Here is a 20,202-nt window from a genome sequence, read left to right as displayed (position 1 = left end):
GGTTAGATGGCCGAAAATTATATGAGTTATTGCCTGGTAATGCCAGGGTGCTCTCTAGAGCCTTGAACCAGGTCTCAGTCACTGCACAGATATTGATGTTCTCTATTTTAAGGAGTGCCTCGAGTGAGTGCATTTTCGAATTTAGACTTCTAGCATTGAGTAGGGCCCTCAGTTTTTGCTTGCCTGTTCCTGTTATGGTGGTGAATTTGTCATTTGAACCTTGCCTAAAAAAGGCACTATAGGGGCGGCAAGAGCCTTAGCCAGTTTCCGGAATCCCAGGGGCGACAGGTGCAGGCCATCTCTGGAATACTGGATCCCCTTAGAATGACACCAGAAGCTTAGCAAATTGCTGAAGTCAATCATTTTGTCCTTGTACTGTGGTATCATTCTAGACAAGGGCAGGATGCTACTCAGGGCTAGGGTCATACCTGCCTGGGCTACAAGATTGGAGAGGTCTTCCATATATCTTTTCATGTAGTCCAGGGTGGTATGTCTCAGGTCGTTCACACTAACATGGACAATGACAGAGTTATATTTGTACTTGTTGTGGAGTGAGCTGTGTGCATGTGTTATGTGGCGGATCTTGGCACCAGACAGGCAACTGACAGTAACCTTCTCCTTGTTTAGCCTGGTGAGTGGGACATCAGTGTGCCTGACTATAGAGTCACCTATGACTAGTGTGTTGGGTACGTTGGTTTGCCTTATGGGCAGTGGTTTATTGGCACACTGAGTCTGTGGACTATGTGTCATTTGGATTGCGTTGGGGGGGTGGAGGTTGCTTGCATTTCTGCTTTGGAGGTCTCTATTGCTTGATCAGATTATTATTGTGAGCCTCTGCGAGTGTTTGTGTTTCTATGTGTGCATTTTGGTGGTGTAGCTTTAGTGGGACTATGTGATGAGTGTGACGTGTTGCAAGTATTTACCTTCTCCTCTTGACTGTCAAGTTCAGTTTTTGTTGGAGACAGATTTACCCCCAGTTTGGCTAGATAAGTGCATCTTTCACAGGTTGTGGTGTTGGGTGGTAGGAGGAGAGGGTTGTCTGTGTACATGAGGCAATTGCTACATTGCCTCAAAATTCCCAGATTCATCAGATAGACAGGAGAGAACACTGGGAGCTGACCCTTGGACATGCCTGAATAAAAATCTACTTTCCTCTAGACAAGTGAGGAAAGTGAGTATAAGAGCTGTTTTTCTCTAAGCAAGTGAGGACTTTTCCTGGTCTCTCTTCTTTGCTAACATCCCCCACTGCCTAGTATTTGACTGCATCCTGAAGAATTTGTTCCCCTCTGCACTTACTCACCTTCATTTCTACTACTTTCTCATTCAGTGTGCTCAAGCTGAACAGAATTTATAATACCCCAGACATAGTGCAGGAAAAATGCAAATTACTGCTGCAAATGCCACCTCTGCTTTCATCCACCATTCCAAACACCAATGCCTGTCTCTAATATGCTAGTTCTCTGTCCCCTGTTTCTGTTTTAAGCTTTTCTTCTTTCCTTTTAATATAGAGATTTAACCTTCAACGTCCATTAACTATTTAACTTATTACTGATGTGTAAAGTAAGCATAGTATTTACAATAGAGAGTTGATTATCCAAATTAATTGGGACCAAGGGTAGTTCAGATAATCAAACTGTTCAGATAATCAAACATACATTGAACTGGATAAAAAACTTCTAAAATCTTGTGTTTCTGCATTCAGGGAATAGACTTTTTTAACCATTCAGCAAGTCATGCAGACAATGAAGAATATTTTCGCACAAGTAAAAAAAAAAAAATGCACAAGCTAATAAGTATAACGTTTACATATTCAGACTTTATGATGTTTCCTACCCAAAAACTTTGGATGACTGGGTTAGAATAATTGACGTTTCAGATAATCGACTCACTACTGTACAACACTTTTTATACACGTATACCTGGCTTTCTGTATTTCACTGCACTGACAGCTTACCAACATGAGCATGTTTGTGTGTCTCCATTTTTTACAGTGTTAACCTCTATGTTTGGCAGTACTGTTCAAGTCTGTACAACAGTCTCTGTATTCACATTGTCTAACAAACAGTGGGCTGTGTTTACTGCATTGTTCTAACAGTCGTAAAAATGTCTAGAAATAAGAAAGTCTACAACAACATATATTCTGAGTCCAGCACTCCTGCAGATGTCTGCTGTGACCCTCTGGTCTTCTTCAATTGCTGTTCATAGCTGCCAATTTTTCTGGCCACCCTGACCATGTGATTCTCCAGCCAGTTCACCTTGCTGATTCACTACTGGTACTTCTTACCTGTCTTTCATTAGCTTTTCTCTTCATACTAGCTACCACCCTCTCGGACAGATGATTTTATCCTGTTGTTTCTACCCACTCAGCAGTCTCTGGTCTCCTCCTTTCCTGAGTCTTCCTGGTTTTCCCAACAGCACTGAGTCTTCTCTCTGATGCTTCCCCAGTTGGGTACTGTTGCTGTACCCCTCCTGAGAACCAGATATTTGTTTTTGTTTTCTTAATTATTTATTTCAGTATCATTGGAGTCTCATAACTGACAGTTCCATCTGGATTAGCTGGTTTGCTACAGTGTTTTGTTTATAATTCTGTGCATTTCTGCTCCTGCTCTTCTGATTCAGATCACTTGCTAGTGAGCTTTTCCTGAGACTTGTTTGTCAGCAGCACACTTGGGCCATTTGTTTGTCTTTGAAATCCCATGGCTATATGGTCATCTCTGTATCTGTTGAGCTATTTCTTTTAATCAAGGAATGCAGTGGGATAGTGACTTACCACCTTCATTAGCCTCCCAACTTTTGTTCTTAGTTTTCCTTCTACAGACTCCATTCTTTTGATCTCCAGTACATTATATATGTCTTGGGGCCCCACCTGTCTCTATATTTTTCTAACTGTATATGTCTTCTCAGTTATGTAATTCAGTTATATGGGTAGGTTTAGGGGTCCCACGCCATATTATTGTATATATTCAGCCAGCTGTTTTTTGGGGGGGTATCTTAATTCTAATGAGAATGAAGGTTTCACTTCTTCCCTGTTCCTCTGCTCATCTATTTTTCTTCCATTTTTTTCTGTTTGCAACCCAGTAATGTGCATCTTGGGTAGGCTCTTCTGTGGCTCCCAGGTAGGTTTTGTTTTCAGCAGTATACTTTTCTAGTCTTGCTAATGTATTTTCTTGGCTTGATATTTCACCTCAATGACTGAAAACAAAGTTTAACTTTGAGACAATTTAATCCTGGACACTTCAGTCTCACAAGATTTGTGAGCGAAAATGGCAACAGTGCAGCACCGTCCCTTAGATACACACAAATGTGTGTGTGTGTGTGTGTGTGTGTGTGTGTGTGTGTGTGTGTGTGTGTGTGTGTGTGTGTGTGTGTGTGTGTGTGTGTGTCTGTGTGTGTCTGTGTGTGTGTCTGTGTGTGTGTCTGTGTGTGTGTGTGTGTGTGTGTGTGTGTGTGTGTGTGTGTGTGTGTGTGTGTGTGTGTGTGTGTGTGTGTGTGTGTGTGTGTGTGTGTGTCTGCATATATCATAGGAAGAAGAACTCCTCTGTAGGTATCAAAATCAAGGCTAGTTAAAGTTTTACACAAGTTCATTAATTTAGATCAGAAGCAGTGTAGTTGGAGGCAAATATGTCCCAGAACAGGGAAAAAGGTATTTATTTTATGCAGTTCCTAAGAGTGAAATATTTACCAAGATGGAAAATATGGGCCTATTAATCTGACAGGCATTGCTTGCAAATATTTTTTTTAATAGTTCTACTTTTTTGGAGGAAGATTCTGTTTCAGAAACCTTTCAAATTTGTATTTCAGCCTTGTTGATTCTATTGACCTAGTCTTAACAGTACATTTAATTTATTCAGAGCTTGAAAAGGAATATGGTTCTGTTTCACATTCTGAGAGAGTGGGCTTGAAGTTCAACTCCTACATAACAAAATAGGTTTCAAACAATTTTAGAAGAGTTGAACTATTCAACATATTTTCTTTAAACATAATTATTATTAAAAGTATCCTACAAGGTTCTTTTCTCAGTTAATTTATTTTTACTATATTTATGACTACATTTCCAAAAAAGAAAGATATCTGGGTATCTAAGTTTGTAGATGATATCAAGAAAGAACTGACAGTCACTGATTTGAAAAAGAATGCAAACTGCAGGTATTTATGGGTGCCTTGTATAAATGGTGATGGAGAAGTGGAGCTAACATTAAAATGAAGATATGTGGTAAAGTACTACGGACATCGGATTTGGCACAGGTGTATTCTATCAATATTCAGATATAGACTGTGTCTAACCAAGTACAAATCCTAAGCGCAACAGCTTGCAATGCCTTGAAATTTAAAGCAAATAATAGCTGTGTTATAAGGAAATGTTATACAATTGTGTGTAATATAGTCCATAAATAACAACTAGGCATCCTGACACATTAAATATTAAGCATTAATTATACCACATATAACTGCAGTTCCTTGTGCAATTATAATGGAAGAAATATTAAAAAAATTGAAAAAATACAAAGACTGTCATCAGAAGAATTAAGTGAATTGAGACAAAAGACTTGCTTGTAGTTAGGGTACTCTAAATACATGTTGTTATAATCTACAAATAAGGGACTTATTATTGGTGTTCAGGTATCTCAAAGAGGATGCATACACATCCACTCTAGGGTTTACATTTAGGAATAGCAGTTTATCAACAACTAAAAAAATATCTCTATAGGTGGACACATACAAAACTACAATGAAAAAAAACCTTCCCACATAAGGTTTTTAGAACTGAGAACTCCTTGTCATCCTCAGTAAAAAGTTTTCCTAATATCTGTAATGTAATAAGCATTAAGTTTCAGTGGAATTCCATCTATTGCAATAAATCTCTTACATTCGGAATATGCAGGACTGATTCTTTCCAATGCCTTCCCGAACACATTCCACTTTCTCTTCTCTCTCTCTCTTTTGCTTCCAGATTAATAGTGCTCAACGTCCTCGTGGAAAAGTCAGATTTCTCTTTTTTTCTTATCATCTCTATCAGTCTTTTTTTTTTATAACAAAAAACATCTTTATTAAATGATATTTTATGAAAAAGGCACTCATACATTTATACAAATGAAAACAAACCACACTGACATATTTTTAGATACAAACACCATATAGCACTTATAACCTATCCAGTCATTGCAGATCAAAATATTACATAGCTCATTCAAATTCTGCCTTCTTTTAAACCTCGTTCCTCCTCCAGACATCGCCCTGCATATATCATTCTCAGAATTCCAACCTTCTTTCATGCAATTTGCTCCAGCCCTTTTCCAAAGAACCCATCTCCAGCTATTCTGTTTCTGCTACCACATTCACCACTTTCAGTACAGCTGCCTTAAATTTTGACCTCCATCTCCCAGTAACTGCCCCTTTGGAAGCCACCACAACCAGCCTCAGCAAAGCCTCACGGTACCCAAGCAACTCCAACTCTGCATCACAGCTCATACAAAATCACATCCTTAGTTATATCAGTTTACTCACCCAGTATTTATGATAGAGTAGTCTGCAGGGAATTTTCAAAGTCTGCCAACTCATTACACCTCCAAAAACATGCTCAAAATGAACCTGCAACATCTGTTATCCACCCAAGGAAAAATTCCCTGGAGTCTACCTGGGGAGCAAACATACCTATGTAAACACTTCCAAGTAAAGATCCCAAATCCTCCAGACTCTGCCACACACCTGAGTGCTACACATATATCCACCCATAGCTTTTCTGTGAACTGCCCATTCATTCTCTGTTCCCAATTCCCACCAACTTCCCCGATTGATTCCCACAGCCATCACGCAACTATCCATATTTTCCACTAATCATCCATCTTTCAACGGCAGCCTCTTCTCCTGACTCCACCAAAAAGTCTACCGGTGCAGGTCCTTCACCTAGGATCTCCCCCATTTCCCTCTCCACATCAATCTCTGACAGGGAATACAGTTTCCAGCTCTCAAACTAAATGAATTCCTGGCCTCTGCCCATTCTTCCACCACCCCACTACAACTACCCACTCCCAATACCTTGGTTCCACTGCCAGTTTTCTCCAGTAAATTCCAGCCCCCTCTTGTCTACTGTCTGTATCCCTAATTGCAGTCCTCCATATTGGCAGAATCTCCTTTCTCTATTCCCATATTGGCTTAGTTCTTAGAATACTTTCTGCTACTTTATAAATATAGTATTCTGTGTGGTTATTGTTCTCCTTAAGGACTGCATCCAAAATCCCAGTCTTTCCTTGTTATTTAAGCTTCCCTCAGTTTTGTCATCATCTCTTTCCACTTTGAATTATAGCTTTCTGCTTGTGCTATGTACAGGAGCCTTAGCTGTATAGCTCTGAAATACCCATTCAAATCAGGAAATCCCAAACCACCTTGCTCTATTGGAAGGATCAGCTTATCTCACTTGACTCTTGCCATCTTCCCCTCCCAAATAAAATCTTTCAAGCCTCCCAGATAAAATCCTTCAACTCATTATTAATTGCTATTCACAAATGCTCCTCTGGTTGATAAAAATATGCCTGACCGGTGTATAAAACTAGAGAGACTAAAAGCACTTCGACTTCTTGTATCTTGGCTACCTATATCTATAAAATAAATATAAAACACAGCATCCAATTTCTCTTTTTTTGTATAATATTTTGTTTAGTCTCTTCCCACATATCCTTAACTGCCACATCAGAATGCTTTTTAAGTCATACTCCCAAGTAATTAATTTTATCATGTCCCCATAAATATGGGTATTGCTGAACCAATTTGTGTGTGGGCACATATTTTACAGCTATTGCCTTTGTTTATCTTCATTAATTTTATATCCCAAAAAAACTTGAAACTAATGTTCCATAACACTGAAATGTCCTCTTCTGGTTTTATCAGGTATAAAATAATATCATCTGAAAATAAAGCCAGTTTTTACCAATTATATCCTTAAATTTCTGAGTGCCTTATTTACTTTTCCACTGGTTCTAAATATAACACAAATAAAGGGGGAAGAAGACACCGCTCTCTTGTTCCTCTGCTAAAACAGAACTTATCAGAGAGGAACCCACCCACTTCTACTGACCTTCATATATCATCCTAATCAACCTTATAATTTTATCAGGGAATGCAAATGCTTCGCTTACCCTACTCATAAAATCCCATCTTACTCGAATGCTTTCTCTGCATCAAGATCCACGAACAACAACATTCTGCTTCCCTCTGGATCATCAGAGTTCTCATATGTTGTCAAATGTCTGCCTCCCAGTCCCCTCTGATCCATATACATCGTCTGGCATCACTTTTGCCATTCTTTTAGCCATTATAGACATGAACACTTTATAATCGTGGGTTAATATTGAAATGGGCCTGTATGAAGCTGGATCTGATGGATCTTTACTCTCTTTAGGTACTAAAGCTACCACTGCTTTTTCCAAGATGTTGATACTTCTCCTCCTCTTAAAATACTGTTAAACAAAATATTCCAGATTTTTACCATTTTTTTACTCCTAGCTTCCAAACTTCCACAGGAATACCATCTATTCCTGGGGACGTTCCTGCAGATTGGTCATACATCATCATTTTTATCTCATCTACTCCTATCCTGTTAGTAATTGAGCCTCATTTACCTCTAACCTTGGCATACTTAATTTTTCCATAAACATTTCCATTTGTGCTTTTTCTTGATTTCCATATTTCTCTGCTTTATACAGATTTTCATAAAATGTCTGTAATATTTCTAGTACCTCTACAGGCTCTCTGGTTATCTTCCTTGTTATAGGCTCTCTAAGCTTGGTGACAGCCCTTTCTACTTTCTAAACAGTTTCATTTTTGTAAAGGAAAAGTTACTTCATCCAACTCTGTACTGGTCCTCACAGACATTTGTGTAAAGGAATAGTTACTTCATCTAACTCTGTACTGGTCCTAACAGACATTTGTGTAAAGGAATAGTTACTTCATCTAACTCTGTACTGGTCCTCACAGACATTTGTGTAAAGGAATAGTTCTAACTCTGTACTGGTCCTCACAGACATTTGTGTAAAGGAATAGTTACTTCATCTAACTCTGTACTGGTCCTCACAAACATTTGTGTAAAGGAATAGTTACTTCATCTAACTATGTAGTGGTCCTCACAGACATTTGTGTAAAGGAATAGTTATGTCATCTAACTCTGTACTGGTCCTCACAGACATTTGTGTAAAGGAATAGTTACTTCATCTAACTCTGTACTGGTCCTCACAGGCATTTGTGTAAAGGAATAGTTACTTCATCTAACTCTGCACTGGTCCTCACAGACATTTGTGTAAAGGAATACTTACTTCATCTAACTCTGTACTGGTCCTCACAGACATTTGTGTAAAGGAATAGTTACTTCATCTAACTCTGTACTGGTCCTCACAGACATTTGTGTAAAGGAATAGTTCTAACTCTGTACTGGTCCTCACAGACATTTGTGTAAAGGAATAGTTCTAACTCTGTACTGGTCCTCACAGACATTTGTGTAAAGGAATAGTTACTTCATCTAACTCTGTACTGGTCCTCACAGACATTTGTGTAAAGGAATAGTTACTTCATCTAACTCTGTACTGGTCCTCACAGACATTTGTGTAAAGGAATAGTTACTTCATCTAACTCTGTACTGGTCCTCACAGACATTTGTGTAAAGGAATAGTTACTTCATCTAACTCTGTAGTCGTCCTCACAGACATTTGTGTAAAGGAATAGTTCTAACTTTGTACTGGTCCTCACAGACATTTGTGTAAAGGAATAGTTACTTCATCTAACTCTGTACTGGTCCTCACAGGCATTTGTGTAAAGGAATAGTTACTTCATCTAACTCTGTACTGGTCCTCACAGACATTTGTGTAAAGGAATAGTTACTTCATCTAACTCTGTACTGGTCCTCACAAACATTTGTGTAAAGGAATAGTTACTTCATTTAACTCTGTAGTGGTCCTCACAGACATTTGTGTAAAGGAAGAGTTATGTCATCTAACTCTGTACTGGTCCTCACAGACATTTGTGTAAAGGAATAGTTACTTCATCTAACTCTGTACTGGTCCTCACAGACATTTGTGTAAAGGAATAGTTCTAACTCTGTACTGGTCCTCACAGACATTTGTGTAAAGGAATAGTTACTTCATCTAACTCTGCACTGGTCCTCACAGGGATTTGTGTAAAGGAATAGTTACTTCATCTAACTCTGTACTGGTCCTCACAGACATTTGTGTAAAGGAATAGTTACTTCATCTAACTCTGTACTGGTCCTCACAGGCATTTGTGTAAATGAATAGTTACTTCATCTAACTCTGTACTGGTCCTCACAGGCATTTGTGTAAACGAATAGTTACTTCATCTAACTCTGTACTGGTCCTCACAGACATTTGTGTAAAGGAATAGTTACTTCATCTAACTCTGTACTGGTCCTCACGGGCATTTGTGTAAAGGAATAGTTACTTCATCTAACTCTGCACTGGTCCTCACAGACATTTGTGTAAAGGAAGAGTTCTAACTCTGTACTGGTCCTCACAGGCATTTGTGTAAAGGAACAGTTACTTCATCTAACTCTGTACTGGTCCTCACAGACATTTGTGTAAAGGAATAGTTCTAACTCTGTACTGGTCCTCACAGGCATTTGTGTAAAGGAATAGTTACTTCATCTAACTCTGTACTGGTCCTCACAGACATTTGTGTAAAGGAATAGTTACTTCATCTAACTCTGTACTGGTCTTCACAGGCATTTGTGTAAAGGAATAGTTACTTCATCTAACTCTGTAGTCGTCCTCACAGACATTTGTGTAAAGGAATAGTTACGTCATCTAACTCTGTACTGGTCCTCACAGACATTTGTGTAAAGGAATAGTTACTTCATCTAACTCTGTACTGGTCCTCACAGGCATTTGTGTAAAGGAATAGTTACTTCATCTAACTCTGTACTGGTCCTCACAGACATTTGTGTAAAGGAATAGTTACTTCATCTAACTCTGTACTGGTCCTCACAGACATTTGTGTAAAGGAATAGTTACTTCATCTAACTCTGTACTGGTCCTCACAGACATTTGTGTAAAGGAATAGTTACTTCATCTAACTCTGTACTGGTCCTCACAGACATTTGTGTAAAGGAATAGTTACTTCATCTAACTCTGTACTGGTCCTCACAGACATTTGTGTAAAGGAATAGTTACTTCATCTAACTCTGTACTGGTCCTCACAGACATTTGTGTAAAGGAATAGTTACTTCATCTAACTCTGTACTGGTCCTCACAGACATTTGTGTAAAGGAATAGTTACTTCATCTAACTCTGTACTGGTCCTCACAGACATTTGTGTAAAGGAATAGTTACTTCATCTAACTCTGTACTGGTCCTCACAGACATTTGTGTAAAGGAATAGTTACTTCATCTAACTCTGTACTGGTCCTCACAGACATTTGTGTAAAGGAATAGTTACTTCATCTAACTCTGTACTGGTCCTCACAGACATTTGTGTAAAGGAATAGTTACTTCATCTAACTCTGTACTGGTCCTCACAGACATTTGTGTAAAGGAATAGTTACTTCATCTAACTCTGTACTGGTCCTCACAGACATTTGTGTAAAGGAATAGTTACTTCATCTAACTCTGTACTGGTCCTCACAGACATTTGTGTAAAGGAATAGTTACTTCATCTAACTCTGTACTGGTCCTCACAGACATTTGTGTAAAGGAATAGTTACTTCATCTAACTCTGTACTGGTCCTCATAGACAAATTATGTTTCCCTCATGCTTTCCTTCACCCTTTGTTAATTACTTTTCCTCAGCTGTAACCTTGTTCCAGGGTTAAACCTTAATAGGAAATAAACTGCAATTACAGCACCTACATACTCCCATGCTTTCTTTTGTTTCTACCTTTTACTGGATTGTAAGGATTTTCCTTCACTGAATCTCTCAGTGGGCAGCCCTTAACTTCCAGGTCCTGCTATGAGCTCAAAATGTTAAACAATGTCTTTAGCAGGCATCTTAAAAATATCCCTCATCATTCTATGTTGTTCAACTGATTCGTCCAAAAAGATTCCTCACAAAAAGTATATGTGTTGTAAAGATTCATGCCCTACATGGATCACTTCAAAGCCCTATCACTCTATTCAGTCTCCTACAGACTGCTGCAAGGTTATTTTTTCCTGGTCTACAAAGCATCCTCTGATCTAGCTCTAAGGAACATACTGCACATCTGCAAAACAAATAGCATCAGATATACCTAATCCAGGGATCTAAACCTTGTCTGTAACATAAATAAGACATGTTGGAGGGATAGATATATGTCTCTGAGATTACTCGTCCTCTGGACAGGATTCCCATCCATGTGATACAGACTTCTTCCCTGCATTTGTTCATGCACAACTTGGAACAGTGAATGGGAAATTGAAAATTTACCTCTGTTCTGGCACCTATGTCTCTATCAGAGACCTTGTGAATATGTGACCAAGCATGCCACAGTTATATGTGAATATGTGACCACTCATGCCACAGTTATATGTGAATACATAACCACTCATGCCACAGTTGTATGTGAATACATAACCATCCATGCCACAGTTGTACGTGAATTCATAACCACTCATACCACAGTTATATGCTCAAGCTAGGTTCTCCTCTATAAAAACCTATGATATCAAACTGTGTCCAATACAACTGGGAAGCATGGCTAGGCTTAAAAGGGCCCTGTAGGGTCATTAGCCTAGAAATCACTTAAGAACCTATGAATGATTCTTGGCAAGACTGTTATTATCCCCCTTTATCTGAATTACCCATAACTCTCTGCAGTAGCTGTAGTGCAGTAGTACTCTTCTGCCAAGGGCAAGATAACTTCCCAAGAAAGAAGCCTGTAACATCACATCTCCCTCTGGATTTCACCAGTGTTTTATACAATTTTCTCTTTTGGTTTATAAAACATATCACGTATAAATATTATTATTTTACAATACAACTAAATCAAACATATGACAGGTACAAATGGAGTGCTATAACAGCTACAGTAGTATATTACAGATGTTAATACAGTCAAAACTTAAAGTTATATAGAATGTTATCAGCTTCCAGTGTAACTCAGATATTACATGAAGATAAATATGTCACTGTATATCTTAATTACTGATAGGATCTGCCGGAATATTTTAATCTACTGCACTTCTCATTCCCACAATATCCTGCCATAACTATATATTGCATTACCACAAATTAAAATAAAATGTCACACTGGGTGACATCCTTCCTCTACTACAAATCTGTATAAAATGCTGACTTGCCTGTATGTTGTTAGTAACTGTAGCAACAAATCACTAAATTGTTAAATTTCTGTTTTAAAGACTGTACTTGCATCTTTTTGCATCACTGTATTTTGCTACGCAGTTCTGCTGTACTGCATTTTCAGGCTATGGCTGAAATGAGCACACAATGGCTCAAGCCAGGTGGTCTACAGCCACTCATACCCCAAATGCTCAAATTCCAACAACTTGCAGCCAAGGACATGAATAACTTTTGCCCCATATGCCCAATTGCCTTACCGGATGCTCACTCTCAAACTCGAGCATGAGCTTAGTACCACACCTACTGCACTACTGCACTATCTGCTTGCATCCTAGGGAACAGACAAAAGCAAATGGTCACCATGGACCAGGTGAGTGTGGAAGGAAAACGGGGACTGAGGTTTAGGTTTCATGTGGGGAGGAGGATTTTAGATTTACTGAGTGATCATAGGGTACTGGAAGATTAGGGAGGGAAGGAGATTTTAGGATTAGGGAGCAATCGGTAGAATAGAATTAGGGAGGGAAGGGGGATTTTAGGTTTAGGGAGCAATCATAAGGTATCAGAGGGTTAAGGTTAGGTATGGGAGGGGGATTTTAAGTTCAGGGAGTGATTGTGAGATTAGGTTTGGGGAGGGGAGGAAGATTTTAGGTTTATGGACGGAGAGGGAATTTAGGATTAAGGACTGGGTCAGAGTTTTTAGGGTTAGCTCAGGTTCTGGAATGGATGATAAATATTTTTTTACTTCATAGGGATCAAGTTAGTGACAGTTGGGGTACTTGTCAACACAAGAGATTGGCAGCAGGGAAGTATGCCGCTAGCGAATTGTATGGGAGCACTTCTAGTAGACCCAGTCAGTCCACTGACACAGTCAATAAACAAATAGCTTAATTATATGTGTTATTAACTTGCATATAACTACTCAATGCACACTTCTCCATACTTTAACAGCTGGGCAAAGTGTATTAACTATGAATATTATGGCAGTTAGACAAAAGTATAATCAATCTTTACTCAAAATAGATAATAAACATGGACAGAAATAAAGAAGAAAAGACCAGGAGCAACACTTACCTCTAACTAAATAAACTGCTTCTTGATTTTGTCAGTTGATTTTTGATTAGTGGTGGTGCTGCGGTAGCGTTGCCACCTCACAGAAAGATGTTGCCCTGTTCAATTCTCGGCTAAAGCATCTTCTGTGTGGAGACATGCGTGATTGGGCGTACCTTCATTGAAGGTTGTGCGTCAGGGCTGGCAACTCGGCACTTAAAAAAAAATCTACTGCCAATCATTAGCGGACCGGAGTTCCACTGTGGTGACCCCTAACTGGGAAAAGCCAAAAGATCCAACAACAACTAAATTATGCACGTATCAAAACATTTAACAATATAATTTAGTGATTCAGCAGCTTCAATAAGCAAATGTTCCACTTGTCAACAATACCCAATATAATTCCAGTAAATCCGTCAATGATCTCGGATGTAGTTTCAGAAAATAAAATAATAATGGCCAAGTGTTCTCAAGCAAAATCCAGGCAGTCAACAGTAGACTTGTGCCATCCACTGTAGTAAACACAACTGGGTCCAACAGACAAAAATAGCACTTCCCTTAGGAACACCAAAGCAAAATCAGTTATGTCTCTGCATAGAACTACATCCTTTCTGTTCATTCAGTAGTCTTATCCTCAACAGTTTGAGTTTCCAGGAAAATTCTAAATTCTGCTGCTTACTGGTGTTCATGGATAACTCTGCGTAGCTCCTCATGGTATTCCAGTTAAGGCTTGATACACTATGCATCTTTCTTCAATGATCATCAGATGGAGTAGCTGAATCTATGTGCTACCGCAGCACCACTTTTGAATTTACGGCTCTTCTGTAGCAGTCAGTGGAACCTGGAGGAATAAGTGTTAAACAACAGTTTCTGTTAAAACTATTAATAACCCACCAGTCCAACAAGTTCCTAGAACTACCAACATCACTCCAGAGCAGAGAGAAAAACAAAAAAGCTTGAAGGTCCTCTTTGCCAAGGCATTCCACTAGCCAGTACAGCCAGAGAGGGCATCAGTTTCAGCAGTCAGTAACTCTGGCCTACAAATCATCAGATCATTGCTTTACTATTTATCTAAGTCAGTTCCTGTAAGTTAAGAGTAAAAATAACCCTCAGTACCCATCTTACTGGGAACAATTGTGCGCAAACACAAACATTGTTTCAAATAATAAAAAAAGTTTAATTCTGCAATGATATTTAAACTCTGATGTCAGTCATACTTAAATTGAATTAAAATACTCGAGGCCTTACTACGATTTAAAAGAGAATTTCTTATACTTCCAAAATACATACTTATCATAAGAGTTAAGCTACATCTTCAGTACTGACACACCCCTTTCATTTACATTTCACTGCAGTTTCTGTATTTACTCTAAGTTAAACCTTATAATTTACTAAACGTGTTTTTACAGGACACCTTTGGTGCAGTGCAAGCATCTTAACCATGGCAAAAGCATAACATAGATGTCCAAATCAGTAGCAGCCAATATTTCTAAGGTTTAAGGAAACATGAACCCTTGTGCTTCAGACTTCTGCTTAAACTTTATTTGTATTTTATCTCAAATATTCTCAGATATTCATTTGTTTTCATTTCAATACAGACTATTTGCAGAACGATAAGCTTTCTGTAAAAGTAACGCTGTTTGACCTTTGGTTATTGATACTGAATTTTGTTTCTGTTTACATCCCTTCTTTGAAGCTGATGCATTCTGAGGTTACCTACCTCCTCTCTCTTTAACGTTTGAACAAAAATCAACAGCCATCAATAAAACTATACCAAGATATATGGAGTCTAACATTATTCACAAAAAAAGATTTTTCCCCATTATGTAAGATTTCAAAGCTCCATTGACACAAGTTAACAGGCTGAAAGAAATGGACATAAACCAAAAGTGTGTTCTTTTTTATAAACTTATTGAATATATTTAATTAACAAAAGCAACATAAAGCTAGGCATAATACATAATATAAAGATAAAAAGTAGTATAATAATTATAACCAGCAGCCCAAAAGGTAAATCTTCCGTTGCTAGAAAATAACTGGCAAAAATAAAATATGTACAAAAGCAACGGAACAAACCAGGCAGAATCCAGGCAAAAGGCAAAAGCACAAAAGTCAGTGTCGCTGTATAAGCACAAAAGTCAGTAATGCTGTATAAAAGCACAACAATCAATGATGCTGTATGAAATCCTTCATCATGGCAAGGAATCCAAGAACCATGCAAGAAGTCTTCAAATAATAAAAACAATCCACACGTTTAATAAAAACTGGTAAGCGCTTTCGCTGTAGAGCTTCTTCAGACCAAGTACAAACTAAAGGAATCACACTATATATACACATATTATCAAAACTTCATCCAATCAAAGGATGTTCAAAGTAATTAAAAAATTAGCAGTAGCAGACACTTAATTGAATCATTCATCTGAAACAAATGAATGCTCATTCATTCAAATTGCAAAGCAAACAAAATAAGCAATACTAAAACACGTTAAAATAGCTGCACTAAAATCTGTCTAATAAAGAAACAAAAAAAAAAATATATATATATATATATATATATATATATATATATATATATATGGTAAATGAATGGTTACATAAAATGCCTTAATGAAAGGGCCTCGATTAAACCTTTATTAAAGAAAAGAAGGTTACATAAATGATTTTTGGGACTATGATATTTGTATCTATATTTACATATATTTATTTTTGTATATATATATTCATATATGTATACATTCTTGTTTAATATAGTTCATTTAAGAGCATAGCATTATGTAACCATTCAATCTGGTTCATTCCGTTGCTTTTGTACATATTTTATAATACATAATATAATGATAAAATGATAAATTGGCATAAAATAAAGAATAATGTGACACAAAGCTGCATAATGATATTAAACTATTAAACTATATTAACACACAATCAAAATATAAAGACTGGATTTCAAGACCTCGGAGAAGCACTGCAAAAAACAATGCTGAGAATGATTCCCAGAGCTTGCATGCACATGGTGCTAATTATACAAATATATACGCAAAGCTCATTGTAGTTCTCAGCATAAAATGTTTTGGAACTGCACAGTAAGAAAGTACAAAGAAAGAGATACCTTGCCATAGTGAATTTACAATTACAGTTGAAATGCACATAGAAATAATAACCCAAAATAAAGCAAACCATATTTGTGAATGCAGCTAGTATATGTAATTCTATGGATGACATAAAGTAGAAGAGATTTCGATGAAAAACTGTCACAAGACAATAAGCCAGAACCATATATTTACTTTAACCATAACTAAAGCTGTATGAAAGCCTAAGCAGTGTATCATACAGGAAAGATGTGATATCATTGCATTGCAAATTAAAAGTACATGACCTCCATAAAATGTAGTACAATATCCATAAACACCAACATTACATCAAATTACCACTGATATAAACAAAAGGTAGAAGTAAAGTACAAACCCCATGAAAAGGCAAAACTGAGACACCTTTCTAAGCCACAGGCCACAAATTGCTTTTGAGGATCAGCTGGCAGCATACACCATGACACCATAAACCTGGCTGGAACAGACATGGCCTGATATATACAACTATAAAGTTCTGCTGAGGCAGCAATTCCTAACAAGTAACATATCAGTAATATTCTGAAATACAGAATTTAATGCCTTACAAGTCTGTTCCCAAAATGAACTATGAAACCACCTCAAATATATGCTACATGGTCAATACTAAATACATGAGGGTAGTGATATGCTTATACAATACCGTTATATATCACATAAACATGGAACAACAATAAGGTAAAACAAATTGACAAATCAAAATGTCAAAAGGCACAATAATGTCCTATATATAATTATAGAGTAAAACAGTGAGTACTGTGTTGCAGATCAAAAAAATACAAGGTGAAATTCTACAAATACTCTTGTTAAATAAGTTTAACATAAATATGCCCCAAACATGCACACCATCAATGGTTGTTTTTTAATGCACAAGTCTTGAAATCTGTACTGGTATGACACATTACTTAGAACTAATTTATTTGTCTTGTGTTGACTGGGTGCCAGAACAGACTGACTCTCTGTGACCCTGAACTGGTTTAAGCAGGTTCTTGTAATGAGACATTAAACCAAGATCCAATATGCATAAGTTGATGGTAGCTCAGGTGGATGGAAAAGAACCCATGGCACCAATTGAAAAAGCAGGGGTTCTTTATTAAAATTATTTTAATATTTACACTATTTACATTCTGTACTACGTGTATATATAGCTACATCACAATTTGTTTTTATATACATTCAGTTTCTTTTGTTTCCTCCCACATCCCAAAGACATGTTGCAGGTGGATTGGATACTCTAAATTGGTCCTAGGAGTGAGTGTGTGAGTGTGTGTGCCTTCTGTGGAAGGTTGGATGATGGGCTGGCAACTCGACACCGTAAAACTCCACTGCCAATCATGAGCGGACATGTGATCTGCTGTGGCGACCCCCAACTGGGAAAAAGATGAAAGAAGAAGATGTACATTCAATTTATTTTACTGAAATCCCTAAGTTCCCACACACTTTTTTTTTTTTCCCAAACAACATTATAATTTTCAATATTTCTGAAAGGATCCATTTCCCATTAGATTTTATCTCATTCAATCTTCATTTCAAAGAATCCATATTATACAAAACACTTTTTTTTCTAACTTCATTTTTACATCTTTTCCTCTTTTATCACCATAATAACTATTTTCTATCTTTTCCATTTTTTATCCTTTATAACCATTAAACCCTTTATAATTTCATTCTCACATACTTTTTCCCATAATCTCTTTACCTGCTCACACTACAAAAAACTGTCTCCACTTCGCCACTTTGCCACATTAATTGCACAAAGTCTTTCTTCTCTTTTTTTGTATGGTATATTTGCCTTTACTGGTAATTTTCCTAATGTTAAACTGCACAGAATATCTGTACATTCATGATATATTTTACATCTCTCTATCCCTGCTTTTATCTTAATTTACATGTTTCCATGGATATATATATATTTATTCATTATATTCTTGTATCCTTCTCTTCTATTTTTTTTCTATCTTATCTATATTTAATTTCCATAACAGAATTTTGTCTTGATATTTTTAATTTCCTCACTCACAAATCCCTTTCCACTTTTTCACCTTGTCCCAAAATTCTTTATAATTTTCTTTCATTATTAAAATTATTAATCATTTATTATTTTCCTTTAACCATATTAACACCTTATATAAATTCAATGAGGTTGCTTTTCATCAGATTTAATCTGGATCCCCAAATAGATGCAACTATAATTGACAATAATTCTTTCTTCTGTCTTACAGGCACCATCATTACATTCACTAAATATGCTATTTTCCCTAATAGTACAGAATCAATTAAATATACATTGTTATACATCAAGTTATATGTTCTCTAAAACAAACATGTATTTCTAATTTTGTGCATCATATTCTGCTGTTGTGTTATTCTAAGATTATCACTACCAAATGTTAAGCCTAAAGCTTCTATTTCTTGTGGATTTAAACTGTATCCCTCCTAATCTTTCCCAATATTCCTGACTCTTTACTTTTATCCTCATTTATACTTAGTCCTATAACTTTTAATTCCTAAGTTTCTTAATAGCTATTTACATCCACTCTTCCTTTTAGTAATTAATACTATATCATCTGCGTAGAAAAACATCACTGATATTTGTATACCCTCTCTTGTGCTGTATTCTGCTTCTCTTAATGTGCAATTCATTTCATTAACAACTGCATTCATAATTAACACAAATAAAATATGACTTCCTGGACAACCCTGTCTTATTCCACATCTTACATCTATTTCTTCTCTTAACCAGACATTTATTACTAATCTTAATTTATTATTTTCATAAACTGTCAAAATATTTCTTATTTTTCCACTTTTTTATTGTAAGTTATCAAATGCTTTACTCATCACCTGTTATAATCTTAAACTGTGAATTTCTATTTATCAAATACCATTTTCCCTTATTAGCATTAAGTTTTCTTGACTTCCTTTCCCTTTTCTTCCAAATACTGTATCTTTCAATAATTTATGCACATTTTCCAGTCTCCTCCCTATTATTTTCATAAATATCTTATAATCCACATTATTTAATACTATTGGTCTCCAGTTCCTTATAGCTTCTTTTTCTCATTTTCTCCATAAAAATTTCATATTTCCCACACACATTTCTTTATCTTCCACCTCCTTCTCTAACCATTCATTTAATACATCTACAAAATACTTCTGCCAATCTAGCATATTCTTACATATGGAATATTCAATCCCATCCAGCCCTGTAGCATATCCCACGTCCACTGTGTTTAATACACTTTCCATCTCTAACATGATTATATTCTGTCTCTGATTATCTTCTTTAGTTTATTTTTCTACTCTCTGCTTATGCCCTCTATCTGTATTATTCCACTCTCTACTTATGTCCTCTATCTGTATTATATTTTACAAAGTTCTTATTTATATAATCTTTTATTACTTCCATTATTTCTTTTTGTTTGACAGTTGTTTCCTTTTCATTTCTTATTTCTCTTATTACTCTTCTAGTTTATTATACTACTTTGTTTAAATATGATGCCATGTCTTCTTTCTTTCCTTGCAAGTAATACGTTTGTTTAAACATTTTTATTTTTTCTTTATACATTTCATAAATCATATTCTTTCCCTTTTACAAAATCGTATATTATCTTTTTAATCTCCTTAAATGCTCCATGACTAATTTCTTTATGCTTTTGTTGGTCTTCTCTTTAACTTTTGCTTTCTGGAAAACTTATTTACTACTTTTCCTTAAAACCTATCCACCAACCTGTCCAATCATCATACAACATTCTCA

The sequence above is a fragment of the Protopterus annectens genome, chromosome 14.part0 (assembly GCF_019279795.1).
Source record: "Protopterus annectens isolate FY-2018-M chromosome 14.part0, PAN1.0, whole genome shotgun sequence".
In the NCBI taxonomy this organism is placed as follows: Eukaryota; Metazoa; Chordata; order Ceratodontiformes; family Protopteridae; genus Protopterus; species Protopterus annectens.
The sequence above is the reverse complement of the archived record's forward strand: the minus strand, read 5'-3'. Positions refer to the sequence as shown.